This window comes from Bombus impatiens, unplaced genomic scaffold (genome assembly GCF_000188095.3).
Source record: "Bombus impatiens unplaced genomic scaffold, BIMP_2.2 scf_0452, whole genome shotgun sequence".
Classification (NCBI taxonomy): domain Eukaryota; kingdom Metazoa; phylum Arthropoda; class Insecta; order Hymenoptera; family Apidae; genus Bombus; species Bombus impatiens.
Genome location: NT_176871.1, coordinates 219933 through 240272, shown reverse-complemented (window position 1 = coordinate 240272; position 20340 = coordinate 219933). Strand labels below are relative to the sequence as shown.

Below are 20340 nucleotides of genomic sequence, written 5' to 3'. Positions count from 1 at the left end.
CGGTACATGTACGCGTAACAATTTCCAATCGCGTCTTTCTCCTGGGTTCCAACCATCTCCACCATTGTCTGCTGCAATTATCGTTAGCAGCGCGATTCGCGAGCAACGTCTATCGCGAAATTGAGGCGTCAGCTTTATAGTCTTCGGCGGCGGAATAGCTGAGAGGCCCGCGAAATAAGACGCGAGAACCGGAGGAGCGATGGAGGAGGAAGAAAGATGGTGGCGGGTAAAGAGAAAGACGGGTTCCTGGTCCGGGTTATATGGAGTTCGGAGAATTTTAACAAGACGGGCTCGCGTCGCCCTGGGCGAGGAATCCCCTAACGAGAAAGGGCACTTCTCCCCTCAAAAATAATGAAGTCTTCAAGCCGCGTTCCCACAGCCTCCCCGAGGGTGTAATGTTGCGCTTTTATGCAACTCGTCTCCTAGTCGAATCGCTGGTGAACACATTCGGCTCAAACACTTTTGCCGCCTCGGCAAAAACTGGATACCTCTTACACACTTTGCTTTGTATTTTCGAGAAAATTGATACAGCCTGCAGTGGTGTACATTCAAGGGGCGTTTTGTTGCGATTTCATTCTTAAATAGAGTCTCTCTTGTTTGAGAAATTATAATGTCTAGTCTGGAATTAATCGTGTTCAAGTATACTCGATAAATTTTCAAACTCGATTTTCTCGTAAACTAAGTCTTAAATGAACAAATTTTATCTGGTATTTTGTTCTTATTTTTTCATAAGGAATCACCTCGTGTCCGCTTGTACATGTTATTTGGCCGCATCCTGTGTATTCTTTATCCCCGCCTGCCTCTCGGATCGACGGCGATTTCCAGTTACACGTGCAGAATAAATCAGAGGAGTAATCGTAAACAAAAAATACACAATAACAATAACCATAACTTAACCTAAACTCAATTAACTATAGAAACAGCTACCTACATTTATCCTTATAGTCAATATTATTATCATAATCCTTATTATCATAATCCTTATTAATCCATATTAATATACCTATTTCTGTATAGATACTTTATGATGGCTATCGAGAGAGATTAAACAACCTGCTGTGCGATAGGATTATTAACACCTTAGAAAGGTAGAAACGAAGGGAATAATTTGTAACTGAACAGAGTGATTACTTAACAGTCGTCACGATTTGTCAGATACTTAATATCACTGCGTTAACAAATTTTGTACTATTAAAAATACTTCACTAGATATCTCTTCAATATCAAATTTCCCAATTTTTACGATATTCAAACTTCAAGTCATCTCAATTGCCAAGTAATTCTTAAATAATTCTTCCATCCTGCCAATTTAACTTTTCTTCAAACTCACTTCGAACTCTCGACTAACTCTACAATTTCACGATTCTACGCGTAACCTGATAATTCACGAATTACCGGAAGGTAAAATCTTCGTAGTTCGTGGACATCAAAATAACATAAGTACACGCATTCCGAGTCTGCAAATCAAATCAAATCCAACTACCAAGATTCCACCCGATGTCCAAAATTACCTGAGCATCAGAGCATCGCACGAACAACTACCTTTAAAACGGCGGTGATAAAGAAGAGCCGAGTAAATAACAGAGAGACTAGAGCCAGGCAACCGGACTTAATTCGACTTAATGCCGGGTTAATCCAGCTGACCTTTGGCGGACGAGTCGTGATTTAAGGCGACGATTGGCCGTCGGCTAATTGGCGGCCTTGTCTTCCATCAGGGTGAAACGCTGATAAATACAGCCAGTAATCCCATCGGGAAGAATGGGTACGAGCATCGCGAAACAAGGTGAAAGGAACCGGTGCAAGAGAACGAAGAAAGACGAAAAATGGACAAGGACGGCGCACAAGGCTCGTTTTCATTAAGCTCGCCTAAACTGCCATCAATTTCGCCACGATGAAAGTCGGGCCCGTCCCTATTCGACACGCATTTTCGCACCATTTGTATGGATATACAGACGATCCGCGCGCTGCCTAATTAAATCAACCAGGAATTCCTGGTATTTATTGGGATTTCATGTAAATCAGCCTGGTCAGCTATAGAGAGTGGTTTTTTCAATGGCAGCCTGGCGCGTGACTCTTTGATCTCTCTCTTTCTCAAAGGAGTTGGCTTCCTTTTTTCCTCGTTTCTGACTATAATGTCTCTTCTTCACGTTTTATTGCATCTCTTTCTTTTTTTCTTCTTCTCCATGATTTTATTGAATATTTTTCTTCACTTCTTTAAGGAGTATACTTCTCCTTCTTGATTTTAATTGGTTCTTTTTACTAGTTTTTTTATGGACAAATTTCTTTTTATCGCTGGATACTAAACATATATAATATTCAAGTTTATAAAAAGTTAGATAAATGCTAGCTAAGAGCTAATATGTAATATAGATACGTAGGTGTGCGAGGAATCTTAACAGAAGTTACTTCGTAAGAATCATTTTTCTATGAATCTCGGAGTAGGTAAACCTACAATTCCTTCGCCCTCCAAGAAGGGTTCAATAAAACCTCCACAATTTATCTTCAAAACAAAACCGAACGAAAAAAAAAATAACAGCGAAAATATCATCCAATATGAAAAATGAAAAAAACCTTTGACAAACAATCTCCCAAAGCGCAGCAATTTAAACTGCAGAAAAAAATCGCCCAATAAATACGTTTCCCCTTCAGGCGAATAAAAAATTAAACAAAAAAAACAATAATAATAATAATAAAAAAGAACGAACCGGCGTGAAATCGTTCGACCAATTTATCACGTTTTTTTTTTTTTCGTCCCGCCGGTGTATCGAGACTAGCGTTGAAAAACGAGGGGGCGAAAATGGAAAAACGACAAAAATGTGACACGGATGGAGGGTGGTCGAAGGGGGTGGCAAAAACGTCGGGCTGGGCCCGGAATGAATTTTAATTCGGCACGCGCGAAATAACAAACAAAAGAGAGAAAGAATGGTAGCCGGGCGAAACTTAAACCAAACAGCCACGATTGGAAACACGATCGGAATCGATTCCAGCCGACGAAATCGAAATCGTCGCCTCGATTTCCGGCTGGGATTCGATCATTAAAACGAGACCGCTTATTTTTTCTTTCTGCTCGCGAATTTTTTCGGCGCAGCTTTGTTTTTCCTTCGTCTCGTTCTCCTACCCCTTCTCTTTGCTCGACAATCGAAAACGATTGGATTTTTTGGCAGAGTTCGAGCAGAGGTTCGGTTTGTTCAATCGATCGGTCGAGTGGTTTGTAAGTTAATTAGAAGGTTTAAAAAGGGGATGGTGAATTTTTTTCGTCGTAGTGTCGCGTTTCTATTTTGTTTGATATTAAAGGGCCTACATTAATTACTCGCAATTAGTTGTATAATTCCATTCGACTCGTGTCTACCATCTTTAGTTTATGTTAAGTTTTTTGGAAATAGGAACATGTATTTATCGTTCCTACATGTATAGAAATCTTTCCAAATTTGTTATTAGATCGTAACATGTAAGTGTACCCGGATCTAATCAATTAAATATGATGGCGTGCAGATGGTTTTTCTAAACACTGTACGTAAATGTTAGAATATTAAAATTAATGGCATACGATGAAGGAGAGATTCTCATCTTCAAAACCGTGCATAATACAGTCGATATATATTTACCGAAAAATATGACAGAAGATCGATATCACGGAATCTGACGTTCTCAACCATCCTCAAGAAGACAATTAAATTCTCTAAAACCGCCCCACACTTGGCAACCTCTGAAATTCATTCACTAAAATCCACTTACCCCCGCCATCTTCTCAAATCGCTATTCCATCATCCATCAAACCTCTCATCGCTTTCTCCTCCCAAAAAGTTCGAAAAATCATCCCCATGCTCCGTAACCATCAAAAGACTCGGAACACAGGAAGAACCGTTTCCTCCCTTCGATTCAACTTCCCTCCCCTTACAGAAAAAAGAAAAATATTATCCGTAGTAGTCGACAGGTAGCATCTTCCTTACAAGAACACCAACACTCGTATAAAGGATGAAATCGAACGAGCAAGACGGGAGAACAGAAAGGGGGATGAAAGGGACAGACGCGAACATCGAGGGGACAGCCAGCCTCTGGTTTCTTTACATATGGCGCTTAGCACAGCGCTATAACCATCGATAATCGGCCAATAGGAACGAACCACGGGATCGTACGCTATCGTCGAAACCCCATAGATCCGTAGGCAGCATGACAAATAACTCTCACAATGGGCCATCGTTTCCAGTCGTGCACCCCCTCCGCGGTAGTCGAGCTTCCAGCCCTTCCTCGCGCTATCTCTCTCCCCCTCACTCCCTCTCTCTTTCTCTTTATAGCTCCCCTCTGTTCGTGTTATACACGACCAGATCGGTTCCGGCAATTTTACATTCACGTCAGAGCCGGCGCTGATTTATTATAATGTTTGCCGCTCGCTTTGCCATCCTCCTCTTCCACTGGCTTCGAGCTCGTCCAGCTTTCTGGCCCGTTTCATCCCCTCTTTTTCTTCATTTTCTTCTATGTTTATCTACGTATTGCGAGTTAGGCGTGGTTGGTGAATGTTGGAACGACGTTGGTGTTGGTTGATTATTTGTTAGACTTTGCAGAGGAAAAAGGAACGAGAGCGAGGAACAGGAAGGGTTGCTTGAGCTAGGGACCTGTTCTAGGGGAAATTGCGATGTCGCGAAATTAGTTTTGGCGCGAGGAGCGAGCTCATTGTGCGTTGATTTTGCCACAGTGGATCTACTTTGATTTCTTTTGGCTCCCGCGAATATTTGTCATCGGATGTCTGGTGTTTGAAATGGCAGTTTGCCTGGAAATTAGGGGATGTTCCTGATTTGGGATTTTTCGGATTTTTCTAATAATCGAGGGATTCTCGTAGCCGAGGAGTCTGATAAATACCAAAGAAAGCTCCTTCGTGAGGATTCTATCGTTGAAAAGATATTTGTGAATCTGGGCGATGCTCAGACTCGAAGAAGATTTTTTTCTTGCAAAAAAAGGAGCTGAGGGGTTTCCTGAGAGTGAAGAAATATTTTCTCAATATGTATGTGATTATGTATATGTATATGTATATTTTTATCTATGTCCTTCGCAGAAGATATCCCAATATTTAATTTTGAAACGTCTCACTTTCGTTCCTTTTAAAAAATGTAGCGCATGTTGAAATAATGGAACCTGTCGAAGGAAAATGCAATTTCTTCGACTCTTCGTATCATCGTCACTTGTTTAACAACCAAAAATTTGACAGTTCAAACTGTTTGACTTTCTTGAAATAGCGAGAAACAAAGAGTAACGAATGGAACAAAGCTTCTTTCGGTCTAACAAGGGTTGAAAGGAGTAGGGTGAAACGTTGGTGCGCGGAAAAACGGTATACGGTGTAGGGGATTCCATTTTCCGGGGTTCGATTCGCCATAAAGATTTTTATCCCGCCACTGGAAAATAGAATTGTTATCGGTAAATCGGAGATTGCTGCGTGCCCCATGGCGCCTCTGCCATTTCCAAGGTCAAACGAGCACAGGCTCCTTTTAAGGCCGCCAGCCATCGGTTATTTAATTAGTATCGTTACTGTGAAATGGCGAGCTCGAGGCACGTCCCTTGAATTTATTCACCAGTTCTTATTTTCGACCGAGGATCGTTGCAGTTTATCACCATCCTTTCCTCCTCATCTTCTCGCGGGTGTGGCACTTCTTCGTCAAAAGTTTTTTGGTTACTTGCTTACGACTGACAGAAGTGACGATTGCATTCTTTATTTCTTCCGTTCTTATTCTTGCTGTATCTGTAGATTAAAGATCTGTAGATTAATCTGTAGATTAAGCAGAATTTATATAAAACAATAGCGAGCAGTTATTCCTTTCAAGATATTGTCAGTTTGAAGAAAATTGAAGTCCATCTGGTGAAGTTTTGATTTTCTTACAAAAAAGTTCATAATTTGTAAAGAGTGTAAAACGAATGACAATTCGTAAAAATATCGTCGTTTGGTAAAATTCTAAAGATTTGTATAATGAAAATTATAAACGTTATGGATCTATTTACAAAAAATTCACTTTCGTTAAAAATTCAGGAGCTGTCATATTCTTCTTCTCAACAATTTGTTCTTCCTGGTCCTAGGAAAAATTCCTATCACTGAAGCTTTCCGATAAATATCTTTATGCGTGATATTCTACTCCCCATTTACACTGTAATCCTTTCTAAAGCATTAACGATCTTCCACGAAGAAGTTATCCATTACGAAAGAAAGATTAGCACATGAAAACCAAAAAATAATAGGAAATCAACTCAATATTAATCATCGCAACTACTTCAAACAAACTTTATCGATTCGATACCGATAAAGTGAGTTTCAAGTCGTTCCAATTCCAGTAACTGGACTAATCCAAACGTAAGTTTCACGGCCGTCCTCGACAATCGAAGGAAATCGTTGTAACCGATTTCTGTTGCCGGCCCTGAAGGTTCTGTAACGGAGGCCGTCGATAAACAAGACAATTTCGCGGCAGGACGTCCCCAGGAATCTATAAATCTCTAGCTGACCAGTCGCGATCTATCGATTAGAGAGGCCTGTGGCCGAGGTCTCGCCATCTTGAAAGCGTTTGCCGCCAAACGATTGAATGTGTCCCCAAGCGGACATCCTCTCGTTCTCGATTCTCTTCCAGCGAAAACCCCTCTCACACAGAACACCTCGTTGCGTTTCTTTTCTTCCTCCCTTTCCCCTTGCGCACCCTTTCTCGTCCTGTTACTCGCGATCGCGTCGCGGGAATTGAAAGCATCGACAACCGAAACCCAACGACGATTCTATTTTCCCTTTGGCCAGCGTCCCCGTTACGCTGCTGGTAAAAATCTTTATGGCGAATCGAGTCCGGGAAATGGGATGGCTTATTTCGCTTTTTTTCCCCTCTTCTTTCTTCGTCTTTTTCTGTTATTTTTTCCATGTTGCTTCCGGTGATGGGAGGAAAAAATCAATTTACATGGATTTATAGACGGAGGACCTGTACTGGGGAAAATTTGTGTCACTTTCTTTAGTTTCTTTTGGATCAGCTTCTTTACATTGTTCCGGTTACTGTTGGTTTACCTACTTGGTTGCTCCTAGGAGGTTCTTCGCTAATTTATCGTATAATTTCCATGGATTTGTAGATGGCAGACTCGCGTTATCCGTATCCGCGTGTAGTATCCGTGCCACTTTCTTTAGCTTCTTCTAAATTCGACCAAACTTCTCTCACTTTTTTTAGTTTCCTCTGGATTAACTTCGCTAGATCGTCCTGTGTAAGTGTTGGTTTGTTTTTAAAAGGTTCTTGGCAAATTTATTATACAATTTATACAGCAGATGGTGGACTTGCCATCGGTTAAATCTTTCTTCCTCTTCTTCTTCTTTGGATTCTTCTGGGCAATGTTAGTTCGTCTTTAGAAGATCCTTGGCTAATTCATAGGAGATTGCTTAAAAATACTTAGAACCGTTTATTATATCGTTCGTTTCCAAACCGAATGAAATTTTGGAGAACCGGAGATTACCAGTGAACTACCATTATACGAATTCCATCTGTATGAATTGCTAGCCCCTGAGAGGCTCCTTTCAACAGATTTCCTACACGAAGTTCTTGTTCTATATAGACTGTTAAATGAAGGGAAAATTTTATTGAAAATTTACATTAACGATATTTATTAACACGTCTTGAAATATATAATAAATTGCCAAAAATATATATAGAGTATCAGAAGAAGAAGAAACAGAGAGAAAAGGTAAAGTAAAATTCGATTTGTTCTAACATTAGCTCACTTGCAAGTTTCTAGCTACTGCTGTTTTAACTAGCTGGCCTAACGCATTCTTTTAACCGTTCTACTATTTTCCCAAAGAGATTAAAATTCAAATAGCATAAAAAAATGAGAGCAGAGCGAATAACGCAATAAATTTACATGTTAACCTCCGACGATCGTATTTTTCGTTCCCGATCGGCAATAAATACAGCGAACCGGACCATAAAGTTCTATTTGTCAACGCGATTTTCTCGATGCACCGGCCAGGTTGTCACTCGTAGTATACCTAGTATTCAGGATAGCGTTCTCCTGCTCAGAATCTAGAACACGTTGAGAAACTGCAATGAGGAATCGTGTCACGGTTGAAAGTATCCCGCACATTATTGTTCACGTCACTAACCGGAATATTCTATGAAAATTTGCATTTGGGTCTTTGTTCGAAGAATCCACTGTTTCTCTTATTATTTCATCTCTTTCTAAAATCATTCGTTAGACTTCATTCATAGTTTCACTTCTTTATCGCAATTTACATTCAATAATATTTCTAGTTGAAATTATTCGAACGAAAACGAAAGGACGTCGGACTAAAAAAAGCGAAGAGAGGAGAGGTCCAAGGTATTTCTTTGTCTTTTTTCATTTTTAACTCTTTGAGAAATATTGGAAGTAGAAGAATTTCTAAATAGAACACGCGATTTTATACGATGCTAATAAAGATAAAAAATTCACGATGAAGAGTTTTTACAACGATTAAATATTCAACTGCCTCTTAATACAGAATCTATCATTATCAAGATGAATAATATAGCATGTTCTCGTGCATTTATTTTTCTGTTTCTTAAGACGGTAACTTACGTGTCTAGATAGGAGCATTTTATTATTAACAGAAACAAACAAATTATTTCATATAATATACTTTACAATAATATAAATTACTTTATAAGTATTCGATCATTTTCTCATTTACGTAAAAGGATTATGTGAGAGTTATTAGTATATTTACGCTCTCATATACATGTAGCTGAAATACACCTTTATTCACGGTTCGAACGTAGAACAAAAATAGAAAATCTGCGACATTTGCGACTGTCAAATTATCGCCAGACACATCCTTTTAAATTGCCCCAAATACAATGTCCCTCGCAACAAATACCACGTTGCAGGAATCTTTACCGAAGTATAACTAGCAAATCTTTCTCTGTTAACATTACCATCGGCAAAATAGTACTAACCACGGTACTAACCACGTGCAGTTGATGAGATGTTAAAACCTATACGTATACAGGGTGGTTGGTAACCGGTGGTACAAGCGGAAAAGGGGTGATTCTACGCGAAAAAAGAAGTCGAAAATATAGAATAAAAATTTTTTTTTAATTTTTCCATCGAGACAACGATCTACAGTGAGGTCCGTTATAACGAGACGCGATAAAGTGCACGCGTACCGAGCGAAAATTCAAAGTCGATTTTCTCGAAAACAAAGCCTCAGACGAAAAATTTTTATTCTATATTTTCCACTTCTTTTTTCGCGTAGAATCACCCCCTTTCCGCTTGTACCACCAGTTACCAACCACCCTGTATATATAAAGAAGGAAAAAGTAAAATAAAAATCACTGAAATACCTGCTATAAATTCGCAAAAAATTTTCGAGATACGACGATTACCGTAAATAACTTAGAAAAATCTCATTTTTCTAATAAAACTAAGCGACATTTATGAGAGAAAGAAGAAGAAGTAGAAAGTTTAGGAGGAAATTGGTGCGAATTCGGCGTGGAACGAGGGGTCCGCGATCGGCGATTCAGCGCGGTTTTTGCTCGGTCGGAGGTTCGCGTTGGCTGCATTATTTTATTAGAATGAATTATTCATGCGCGTCACTTACACGGTATGCGCAAGTCGCGCTCCTTCATCAATTCCTCCCCCTCTGGGCCCTGATTCGCAAACCTAGCCAACGGTCAGCTCCTTTTTCATCCTTCTCCTTCTTCTGATCCTTTCTTCGACATTCGGCGAGGAAAAAAGAAGACGTAGAAGAGGACGAAGAAGAAGAAAAAGAAGAAGAGGAAGAAAGGTTTAACTAGTTCACAATAATCCTCTCTTTTCCATTTTGTAGCAGCGCGCAAAAAAATTCTGCCCGAAAGAAACCTCGAGAGCGATGGACCGACCACGAATTCGATTCCCCTTCGGTTTCTTTATGGGATTTTAAGCGGCCACGGTTTTTGCTCGACGTCCGCCGCGGTGCGAGATTTTCGCGCCATTTTGAAACCTGTTGATTGATTCAAACGTTTTACGGTGCGTTCGGCTTCTTGTCACGGGCTTGCGTCACGTTTTGTCGCGTTTTTTCCCACGTTTCCTTTAAAGTTGAGGAACCCTTAATGGAAAGATGGTAGAGACGAGGATTTTAGAATTTCTATGCTGTAAATGATACTACTCCTTTTCGATCTCTTCGTTTTAACGATGGTCTTAAAGTCAATCTTCGTGGGTGCCATATGAGCCTTTGGCCAATTTAACTCCGCTAGCCGTATAGTAATAAACGTCAATAAATCTTGCGATTCGATAGACTTTTTCTGTTCGCAATCCACCGCCAGCTGTAACGTTAATAGAATATTGTCACCCACGAACGATTTCTAACCGATTTGTATATTGAAGGGTTTTATACCCGTAAATAATAACAATAATAGTAGTAACAACAACAATAATAATAATAATAATGAGCAACATATTAATCTATCAAGCCCATAAATATCCGTCGTTGTTGTTCGTTTGGTTGATGCGATAGATGTAATCATTTCCTGATTGTTTTAGCGAACAAATGAAACAGCAGGCAACAGCAAGATATCGTTCGAAAGCGATACTGCATAAATGATAAAGTATTTGTGTCTTTTTCTTTGAGATAACTGAATTCATCGTTTTTCAAATACGTTTGAGCGTTCCCAGTTAAACAAGACGTACTGTACGCGCAAATTTATCGATCACAGTTAGTTCGAAATTTCCAATGGACGAGCAAACATTCGAGAGAATAAAAGAAGATAGTCGAAATGGTGGCACGAGCTGGATTTCGATGGAGAATTTAAGGGGGCAGAGAAAACGAATTGGCCGGATCTCGCGAGAGTAATGGCGGGCTAAACGGTGGCGGCGCCTTGATATGCAAAAGCCGGAATTTCCGCGCGGCCATACGGCGGAAAAGAAAACGAACAGGCTCGTTGGAATGCTATGCAACCGCTATTCCGGTAATAGCCTGCGTTTACATCGCCTCTTTAGCGTCCGCGATTCGTACGGCATTTGTCTTCGATTTTCTTCGCTCGATGCAACGATCTGCACGATCCTTGAGAATCCTTTGATCCTCATCCGCGATCCTCCTTTATTTTTCTCATCTCGCGTAGTCTCGCTTTGACGCTCGAGACGACACATCTCGGATTATTCCGCCGTGTTAATTTAAATAGCCTTATCTGACCAAATTAATTTAGAAATCTTATCTGGTTTGAAAAAATTGACTTTTAACACGTTCGAGATATAAATCGTTGTATCTTCAGTTTCAACGAAGATACGGCTTTCTCGTTTGATATACACATGGATGAACTATTTTTCGGTTTAAATTGTTTCTGAATGTATGTTATTTGTATATCGTAGTCTGTTTAGATTTAGGTTTTCTTCGTACTCCATCTAGTTTGTACCATCTTCCCTTCTGTTATTGGTTGCTTCTATCAAATTTGTCAGAAAATTGAATTTTGGGCTGTTTTAGTCAAACCTGTATCCTTTTATTTTGTTACTGCATTTTACAGTTGTAATATGCTAATGGAAAATTTGGCGATCGTTTTCTTCAAAAAAACAATGAAAAAACAGAAATGAAGAAAATTAATAATTATCTTCCCTGTTTAACAATGATATTTATAAAACAGTTGAAAACAACGATCCTTAAGATCGTTTAAAGAAAAATTGAATTATCCAACCAGATAGTGTATGTCACGATTAATTCGAACAACTATACTTCCACTGAAGATACTTGTTTAATATCAATATGAAAAATTTCCAATAGCTCAACGATATGTCAAACGGCTAATTCGTATCATACACGTTAAAAAGGGAACCTGTTTGCGATTTTAACGTGTCGTCAAATAATCAATCGATATCGTAAACGTTAAAAATAAAAACGTTTGCTTCCGTTGTAAGATCGAAATGGTCGACAAAAGCCAGCACTCGGACTTTAATCCTAATTATCTCGTTTCTCGCGAGTCGAAAAAACGACGTTCCTACAGGTGACACGTCATTGTACGATGCTCTCGTCTGACGATGGAGAAAGGGGATGAGACAAGAGGACAAAACCAGCCAAGACTTTTCGGAATGCCGCGGTTGGGACGCATTCAAATCGTTTCGTCGCTTCGTTTTGCGTGCTCCGACGCGGACGATTGACGTTGAGGGATGACACGATCCTCTTCGACGTGGCCCTCGCACTCTCGACTCTGGTTCCCTTAAATCGAGTTAAAGTGAACGAAGATAGCGTATCTGTCTCTCTAGCGGCGATAGCGGAGAAAGAGACAGAGACGAGACGTGGCGAAAATTTCGAATTTTCTAGAGAAATTGATAGTTTCGTGAAATATAATCGAAGCAATGTTGAAGGAAGCACGAAGAACTGAAGAAGGATGGGAAGTTTCACGACTTACTCTTCTTCTGCTTTCCTAATGTTAACTTATTGCCAGTAGTATCAACCAATGATACTTATTTTAGTAATATTAGTAGATTCTAGAGATTGAAAAGGACGGTAGATTTGAAGATTACTTTTATTTTTATTATTTATGTTATTAAATACAGCAAATAGATACCTGTACTGTATGTACGATATCAAGTTGTAGTATATCACGGTTAATTAATAAATAACAATTATGTTAATAAATTTCGAGAGTTGTAACTATCAATGAATACGACCAGCTTCAAAATGGAAACTTTTTATCCAAATAAAAATCAACCGAGTCGATATATATCGAAAATATATATTTTCTTCTACAATTCGACAAGTTTCAATCGATTTCAACTTTGTGAAAACGTTGCAGCTTCACCGTCATAGCCATTTGACAATAAACTTTTCACCTCGAATCAAGAAATACGGATACATAGATTTTGAAAATTAATTTTCTACGCGACACATCAATTGGCAATTTCGAAATAATCAAATATTTTGAAAAATCGTGCGTTTCAGGATTAATTTAGCGTTTAATTCATCGTTTGAATATTTTCTCAACAACGAATAACGAGGAAATAATCAATCACGAAGGGACCATCGGCGATATTAAAGTGTTATTTGAAATAGATTTCGGGGATAACGAGTTAGCCCGGTAATTCGATGAAAATTGAAGCGGAGGAAAGCTGTACTTAAACGTTTTATTTTTTCTTTTTTCGTCGAGCGGAGAAAATTCGGGGTGTTGCGTGTAATGATGTAATAAAAAATGAAATAACGGGAGTAATGACAATGAGATAAAAAGTAAACGATTTAACGGACGAAGATCGAGTAATTTCGTTTCGAAGATAAATGTATTAAGACGAAGGAAATGGAAGCTCTTGGCGAAGTGCCTTTTTAATAACGCGCACGATTATTACGTCCAAGATTAATGGAACACCGAAAAGAGAGAAGAACGAGCGGGTAATTGTAGCGTGCGGTGATGCAGTTTCTCTGGAAGGAGCGTTCCCTGAATGCACTTAAACGAAGTTAAATATCACTCGGTGAAGACGTAAACCAATGGCGGCCGAAATGATCAACGGTAGAGGGAGACCGAAGAAACCTCCCTGCATAATAACTATGCTATCTTTAACAACTGGCTACTAAGGGATTGAATCAAGATGAAATGGCAACAAACACTTCTTATTACGAATTTTTACGACTTTTAGGTTGATGGGAAGGTGGAAGTTGTGTACGAATTTTGGATGATTTTTACATCTTTTGGAATTTAATTCTCGTGGCAAATCTCTTTACTACTAAAAGAGAGAGAGAGAGAGAGAGAGAGAGAGAGAGAGAGAGAGAGAAGAGAAATGAAAAAGACGAGGAAGCAGAGGACACGAGAAAATATGATTAAAATGAAAAGAAGTATTTGGTATTGGTGAATTTCTAGCATTGTCAGAGAATGACGAAATAAAAATCGTGTATCGATAAATTTGGAAGAAAATAAAATTCGTAAGAAGAAGAACGAGGCTGGAAATTAATAACAAGGAAATAAAATGTATACATCGTGAGTTCGTACGTGAGTAAAGCTTGTAAGGAATTTGTTTCATAAGGAATGTACTTTCTACCAGAGAAGAGAAGAAAAATAAATAAATAAATTCAAAGGATTAAGAGGAGGAAACATCGTATTGGAAATCTACAAGCTTCCAAAATGAATAAACAAATTTTTTTAAATTGCATATATCATCGATCCGTAAGATAGTAAAATTTCATTCAATTTTGCTTCGTTAGAAAGTCTGTTTTCTATTGGAGAACCGAGAAGAACAAAATTATAGCAAAAAGGGAAAGAGAGACGAGACAAAGCGAGACGAAGAAAGAGGACGAGAGTTGAGGCCGAAAGAGGGATTAGCAAAATAGAAAGAAAAATGTGAAGAGGCCGAAGGAAGCAACGAACGAAGAACAGCATCGTCGACATTTTTACCGGCTGTTTTCGTTGGTTTTGCGAATTCGTTCGCGCGATCGTGCCAGGAATGACATCACGGCCTCGTACGAGCTACACCTAAGAAACACTGGAATGCCCACGAACCTGCACAGGTGTTCCTCTTCTGAATGGTTCTCAGGTCGGAACGGAAAAACGAGACACGCAAGAAAAGTTCCCTTCGATTCTTCCCTCCTCTTACGATCCTTCTTTCAAGTAACACTGTGAATCGGTGAACGCCGATGACAACGTTGTTTACCAATTCTCATGACGATTTCAAGCTTCTGCTCGGGAAGTTATACGATTCTTACGTAGTCAGGAAGATTTGGATATATTTATTTGGTAATTAAATTGATTTATCGTTTTGAAGAGCTAAAAGGTTTAAGCGTTTTGTAGATTTGAACGGATCTAACGTTTTAATAGTTTCTTTTAAGGCTGAAGATGATGAGACTATAGGATTGATGATTTAATTTCTTGTTGAGTTAGTTGTAAATTGTAGTTCTCTAACTATTTTCGTTTTTTAATAGAAGGATGAGTTGAAATTATTGGTAAGAGAGAAATCCAGATTTAATACAAGCTTTCATTAGATACTAGTTTACATTTGATGAAATCACTATAACACTGACAATTCGATCAATTTTCTCAACTCTACTCTTCGACGTCTCGATCAACTCTAACTCTCGCAACACACTCACTTTTCGACTCGCATACTCTGACCTCTCGGTCATCCCTCCTTGAAATACGAAAACGTCCTTCAGCTCTAACGTTGTTTGTTGTTTTTCTCATATCTCTGTAAGAACTAAGTCACTTTAGTCACATAGGCGCTCTTAAATGTAAACAAACCACAGAAGGACGACGTACAGGGTCTTTTTTATCTTCAATCGATCTCTAATTCAAATTACTTTACGATATTACATTACTGTAAGATAAAAAAAATTACATAAGATAAAAAAAAACGAGACCTAAGAAATCTGCATATTTTGTTTTACCCTTAAAGTATCATAAAAAGTCAGTTTCGATATTTTCTATAGTTTTGTATATCTCATATACAATTTTACATATTTAAGTTTCTCATAATTACTATTATCATCTATTTATTTGCAATCCCTGCCTCCTTTTTACATCTTTTCTTCTTTTTAGCGTTACATCTCTATTTACAATTATCTTATATTATGTGCTCTATTCTCACCACAAAACCACAGTCACCACAAGAACAATCACTGAATTAGAATTAAAAGTAAAGGTAAGCTCAACATGTATCTCAACTCAATTTGAACTCAAACATAACATAATCATATTTTAGACCTATTCCTTTTGGTGCAACGTATTCCAATTCTAATTCTAACTCTATTCCATTCTATTTTCATCTTAAATATCCCATTAATACTCTTAACTCCTAGAATTTCCCTAATAACATTAATTCAATTGTATGAAAAATCCTATGAAACAAAAATATCGTCACAAAACTTCCCACCCTCTAATCAACCCAGCTTCCATCTTCCACGTACGAAAATCCAGGCGATCTAGGCACCTGTACCTAGATCTATAGATCTATATATATCTACGTCTCGCCGCTACCAAAATCTCCAGCACAAGATCAACGATCTCGCTAAATTCGACGCACGAAACGTCAAAGCAACAAGCAGGATCCCCCAGAGGCAGCGTGGTCCGTTCCTTTCCGGTCCTCACAGACTCTGAGCGTCGCAGGAGCGTCCTGGAGAAACGGTCGAAAGCGCGGCAACACGGTCCGAACACGAGCAAAAGACGAGCCACTCCAAAAGCAGCGAAAGCAGAAAGAGAAGAAACTCTCAGGGACTCGTCCCTGACGCACAAATACGGCAATAGAGGGACAGCAATTTGCTTGTAGCAGGGTCGAGATGTACGTTTCCGCCGCGGAGCTGGTCGGTTTCGCGCGTTTAACGTCCCAACGATCGCGAGATTAGACGGTGGGGATCGCTCGTTAGCCGAGCGAAAGAAACAAGAAAGAGATCGAGAGAGAGGAGATCCCTCGTGAATATTCTTGGTGCGGTTCGAACGTGCTGCTAACGAGCGTGCGACACGCACCGGTCTTGTTCCGACGTTGGACGCGCGCGACCGATCCAATGGCGACCGAATGCATCGCGTTTGCCGCCCTTTGTGTCCCGATCCGCGATTACCTCGACTCTGTCCAACCTAATTTGCTGAATTTTAGATCGCAGCAAGATTGCGGAGTATTAAATTTTCTCCTTCTTTTTGTCTTGTTCTCGGAAGTTCGAACATTGTAGCTTTCAGAGCTATCATGGATCGGTTATTTGTGCAAAGCAGAGTGTTGAAAAATGATTGGATTTCTTTAAAATTGAAAAATCCTTGCAGCATATTTACAAGCATCTTTGAAGAATCGAAGTATGTGATGGCAAGTTGAAGATAACGAATGCAGACATGAAAAAGTGGCAACAGTCGAATTTACCTCTGTATTACATCAAACTACCTACATCTGACATCAATCCTTTACAGAAATTTACCTAACGTAGCCTTAAATATCTTCAAACATAAACTAATCACCTAAAATTATCCACAAAGAATACACGTAACTAGGCTGTCTCCTAGAAGAGACATCATCTTTGATAATCCACTGTGTCTTCTGTTCTTGAGTGGGTGCAGCCGGTCCCATAAGAATGTTCATCATCAAATTTCGCATCAATCATTTTTAAACATCTTCCTTACAGTGCTCTAAATATCTCTAAACACAAACTCTCTTCAACAATCAAAACCATCCAAAATCTTTTACCAGATAATTGGCTTTCCTCTCAGAGGAGAGATGATCTTCTGTAATTCACAGTTCTTTTCTGCAGTGGGTGTACGGGTCGGTCATAATCATTAGCAAGAGAAGGAAGAGACTTAAAGGGCTGCGACGAGTGAACATAGCGATCCTCGTACCGGCTTGCAGGAGAAAGGTACGAAACGATAGAGAGATAGAAGCGTCGGCCGTCGGCGAAGGCGCGGAGAGGCTCGTAATCCCCCGTCCCCGGCCGTTTTGCACGGCTTTATGGTGTTTCTTGCGCCTGCTGGCATCGCCGCTAACAGGCGTCACTAATGCACGGAGGCGGCCTCGCTGTTTCCAACGCCGGTAACCCCGTGCCCGGCCACCTGTCTCCTCTGCGGTAATTCACTGAATCGCTTCATCTCCACGCTGGAGAACACAGCAACATGGCGCTGGTCACGTTTCCGTTTTGCATCGCTTTTTGGCTATCGTTCAACAAAGATTCGTTAGGTGATTTCTAAAGATTAGGAAGACAATTTAATTTCTATGTGCTGAATTTGTTCAGAGATGGTTTCATATGGTTCGTGGTTATTGTTGAGTAGGTTTATCGAATTGTGCGTGGATCTTAAGTATTTATCGTGGAACATTTTTCGTATCAATCGATGAAATCTTCGTATTATATAACATTTTCTATTAATCCTGGGTATTGTTCGGCAAGGATTCGTTGGTTTGGTAATATATATGGAGATCGGTGATTCCAAAATTTCAGGAAAATAATTTACCGTATAGGTGATGAATTCGTGAATGGTTTGCGGTTATCGTTGAGTAGGTGCATCGAGTTGTAAGTAAAATTTGCATACTACTTATGCGTCTAAAATATCCCAATAAGGAAGCAAGCAAAGAATGCTATACAAGATATTTTTTGAGATGCAGTTGTATAGTTTGAGAGAGCAACGAAGAATAGGAACACGTAATTGTGTCGAAGATGGAGTTATAATTAGTTTCTGCACGGTTGTTCGCTAAAGTTGGGAAAGTTCAAAATGGAACAAGATATAAGCTCGTTGAATAGATGGTAAACAGGTTGCGGCTATGTTAATCATGTTTTCAGAAACTTATAGAATCCATACGACCTGGCAAACACTTGAATTTACGCAAAGGAACTTTCTTTTAAACCAAACAGCAAATTAAACAGTGACATGAAAAACGAGATACAATTGACGTACGACCACAAATGCAAAAGCAGGCACAGGTGCAGTTAAAGTACGATATTTTTCTGACAAGAGTAAAATAAAGCAATTGATAGCGTAGATGCCATTAAAGTGCAGTTACAAGTGCAAATACATCAGTAGCTATATTATAAGTAGGTTGTAAGCAATAAATCTTCTGCCGTGCATATATCTACACATAATGTATAAACACATGCAATTTCAAATGGAATTACTCAACCATATCTGCGCACGCAACTTCAAATGCAATTGCTTAACTATATCTACACACGCAACTTCAAACGCAATTACCGAAGCATCATATATTTGCACACGCAACTTCAGCTGCAATTACTGAAACATATTTACAAACGTAACATCACCTACAATTATTCGAATGATGAACTTTCCCTGCAATGGCTCAGCTATAACTACATACACAGGAAACCTCAAATTTATAGACTGAAATGCAACTGCATTCAGAAACGTACACGTAAATTAGAGCGCAACCACGTTTCAGAAACGTAAATGTGAGTTAGAACTCAAGAAGAATTTAGTAAAAACTAATTTTCTATTAAACGGACTAATCTTTGGGCAAAGTAACTTCGATTACGATAAAACTGAAGCGTGCGAGGTAAAACGCAACTGCATCCATAAATACGAAAACGTACCACTAAATCACAATCGCATTTAGAAACTCGATCGTAAGCCAGAATACAACTACGCTTTCAATTGCGATATCTACGCTGCGTCTTTCATTCGACAGCCCCACGACTCGCTATACTTTCGTCCAAATTTTCAATTTGTATCCAAAAGACAGAGAATTTTATCCGAAAGTACGTCAGTGCGAAGAATTGGACGAACACTGGCAAGAAAATCGCGAAACTGGTGCGAAGATACCTCGACAAGAAACGAAGAGAAACGGGGGTGGTGCAAAGTGGGTCCGGTTCATGGGGGCTGATGATAACATCAGTCTTTCCCCATTCCCTGCTCGATTTCTACGCGGAGATGCCACGGACCGTTCCGTGTCCCTCTTCATGTAATTTGTATCGAAACATCGCGGCGGGGAGAAGCTGTCGGCTTTCGGGCAAAGAGCGATCGCGACGCGACGTCGAAACCTGGGGAATCTGAAGAAACGTTGGAAGGAGGAAGTGGTTTCGTCTTGGAATTCTGAAAGGGGATGAGTGCGCAGGCGGAACCTTTTGTTCCCGCGGAACCGGCCCCCTCCTCACTCCTATGGAAATTCCCTTGGGGTGGACCGAAACCACTTTCGTACTTCGGACGCACTTTGGGGGTGTGTGTACCGGTTCTCCGCGAGCGGAGACCAGCGCAAGTTTTGTGACTTTACGAGCTGGATTCTTGGAAATATTTAGAGTTTTAAAATGGACAGCTGTGGGATTGGCGGAGAATTGTTGGGTGGAAAGTGCAGGTGTTCGTTTCTTTCCGGAGTTCGATATGATTTTTTGATGATTTAGGGGAAGCTTCAAATTTGTTATTAGGAATTCATTTGATGAAATTAGATTGAAATTTATGCTATTTGGTTTCATGGGGCGTTTGGTAGGATTTGTCGACGTATGTAATGTAAGAGAATTTTTAGATTTATTAATGGGTTTTGAAATTTTCATTAAATTAGATATTTTTGAACCTTATGTATATATAATAGAGAATGGTTATTTGTTTTCTTAAGACATTTGGTCTTAATTTATTTCTAAATTTTATAGAATTTCTGGATTTATTATTAGGATTTCATTTCGTCGAATTAGTTATCTTTGTACGTACATGGCAAAATTTTTGCTTTTACCATTGGTATTCATTTTGTCAAATTACATACTTGTGTATTTTGTATACACATTGGCTGACCAAAATTTTTCGACAAACGTAGAACCCTACTGAAATCTAGTACGATATACTATAACCAAATGCAACTAGATGCAACCGAATACAACTTAAACAACCGCGTTCACCTACTTCACGATATTCAACAGACGCGATCTATTTTGAAAAGCGGGCGAAACGCGGCGTCTTTTGTTCCCGTAAGGGGCCATGCGGGTCCTACGAGGGCCCCATGGCCCCCCCC

The 20340-nt window shown here is 39.5% G+C and overlaps 2 long non-coding RNA genes across 2 annotated transcripts in view; one reads left to right on the top strand and one right to left on the bottom strand.

Annotated features, from left to right (window-relative positions):
• The first annotated feature begins 323 nt into the window (after positions 1 to 323).
• Positions 324 to 15879, top strand: LOC117151808. Its single transcript, XR_004461941.1, has 3 exons — positions 324 to 779; positions 8960 to 8961; positions 15860 to 15879. It is a non-coding gene; the product is annotated as an uncharacterized LOC117151808 (long non-coding RNA).
• Positions 10089 to 20340, bottom strand: part of LOC112213048 — a 118875-nt gene continuing 108623 nt past the window's right edge. Inside the window, exon 3 of the long non-coding RNA XR_004461940.1 lies at positions 10089 to 10277. This is a non-coding gene — a long non-coding RNA (uncharacterized LOC112213048). The remainder of the gene's footprint in view (positions 10278 to 20340) is intronic.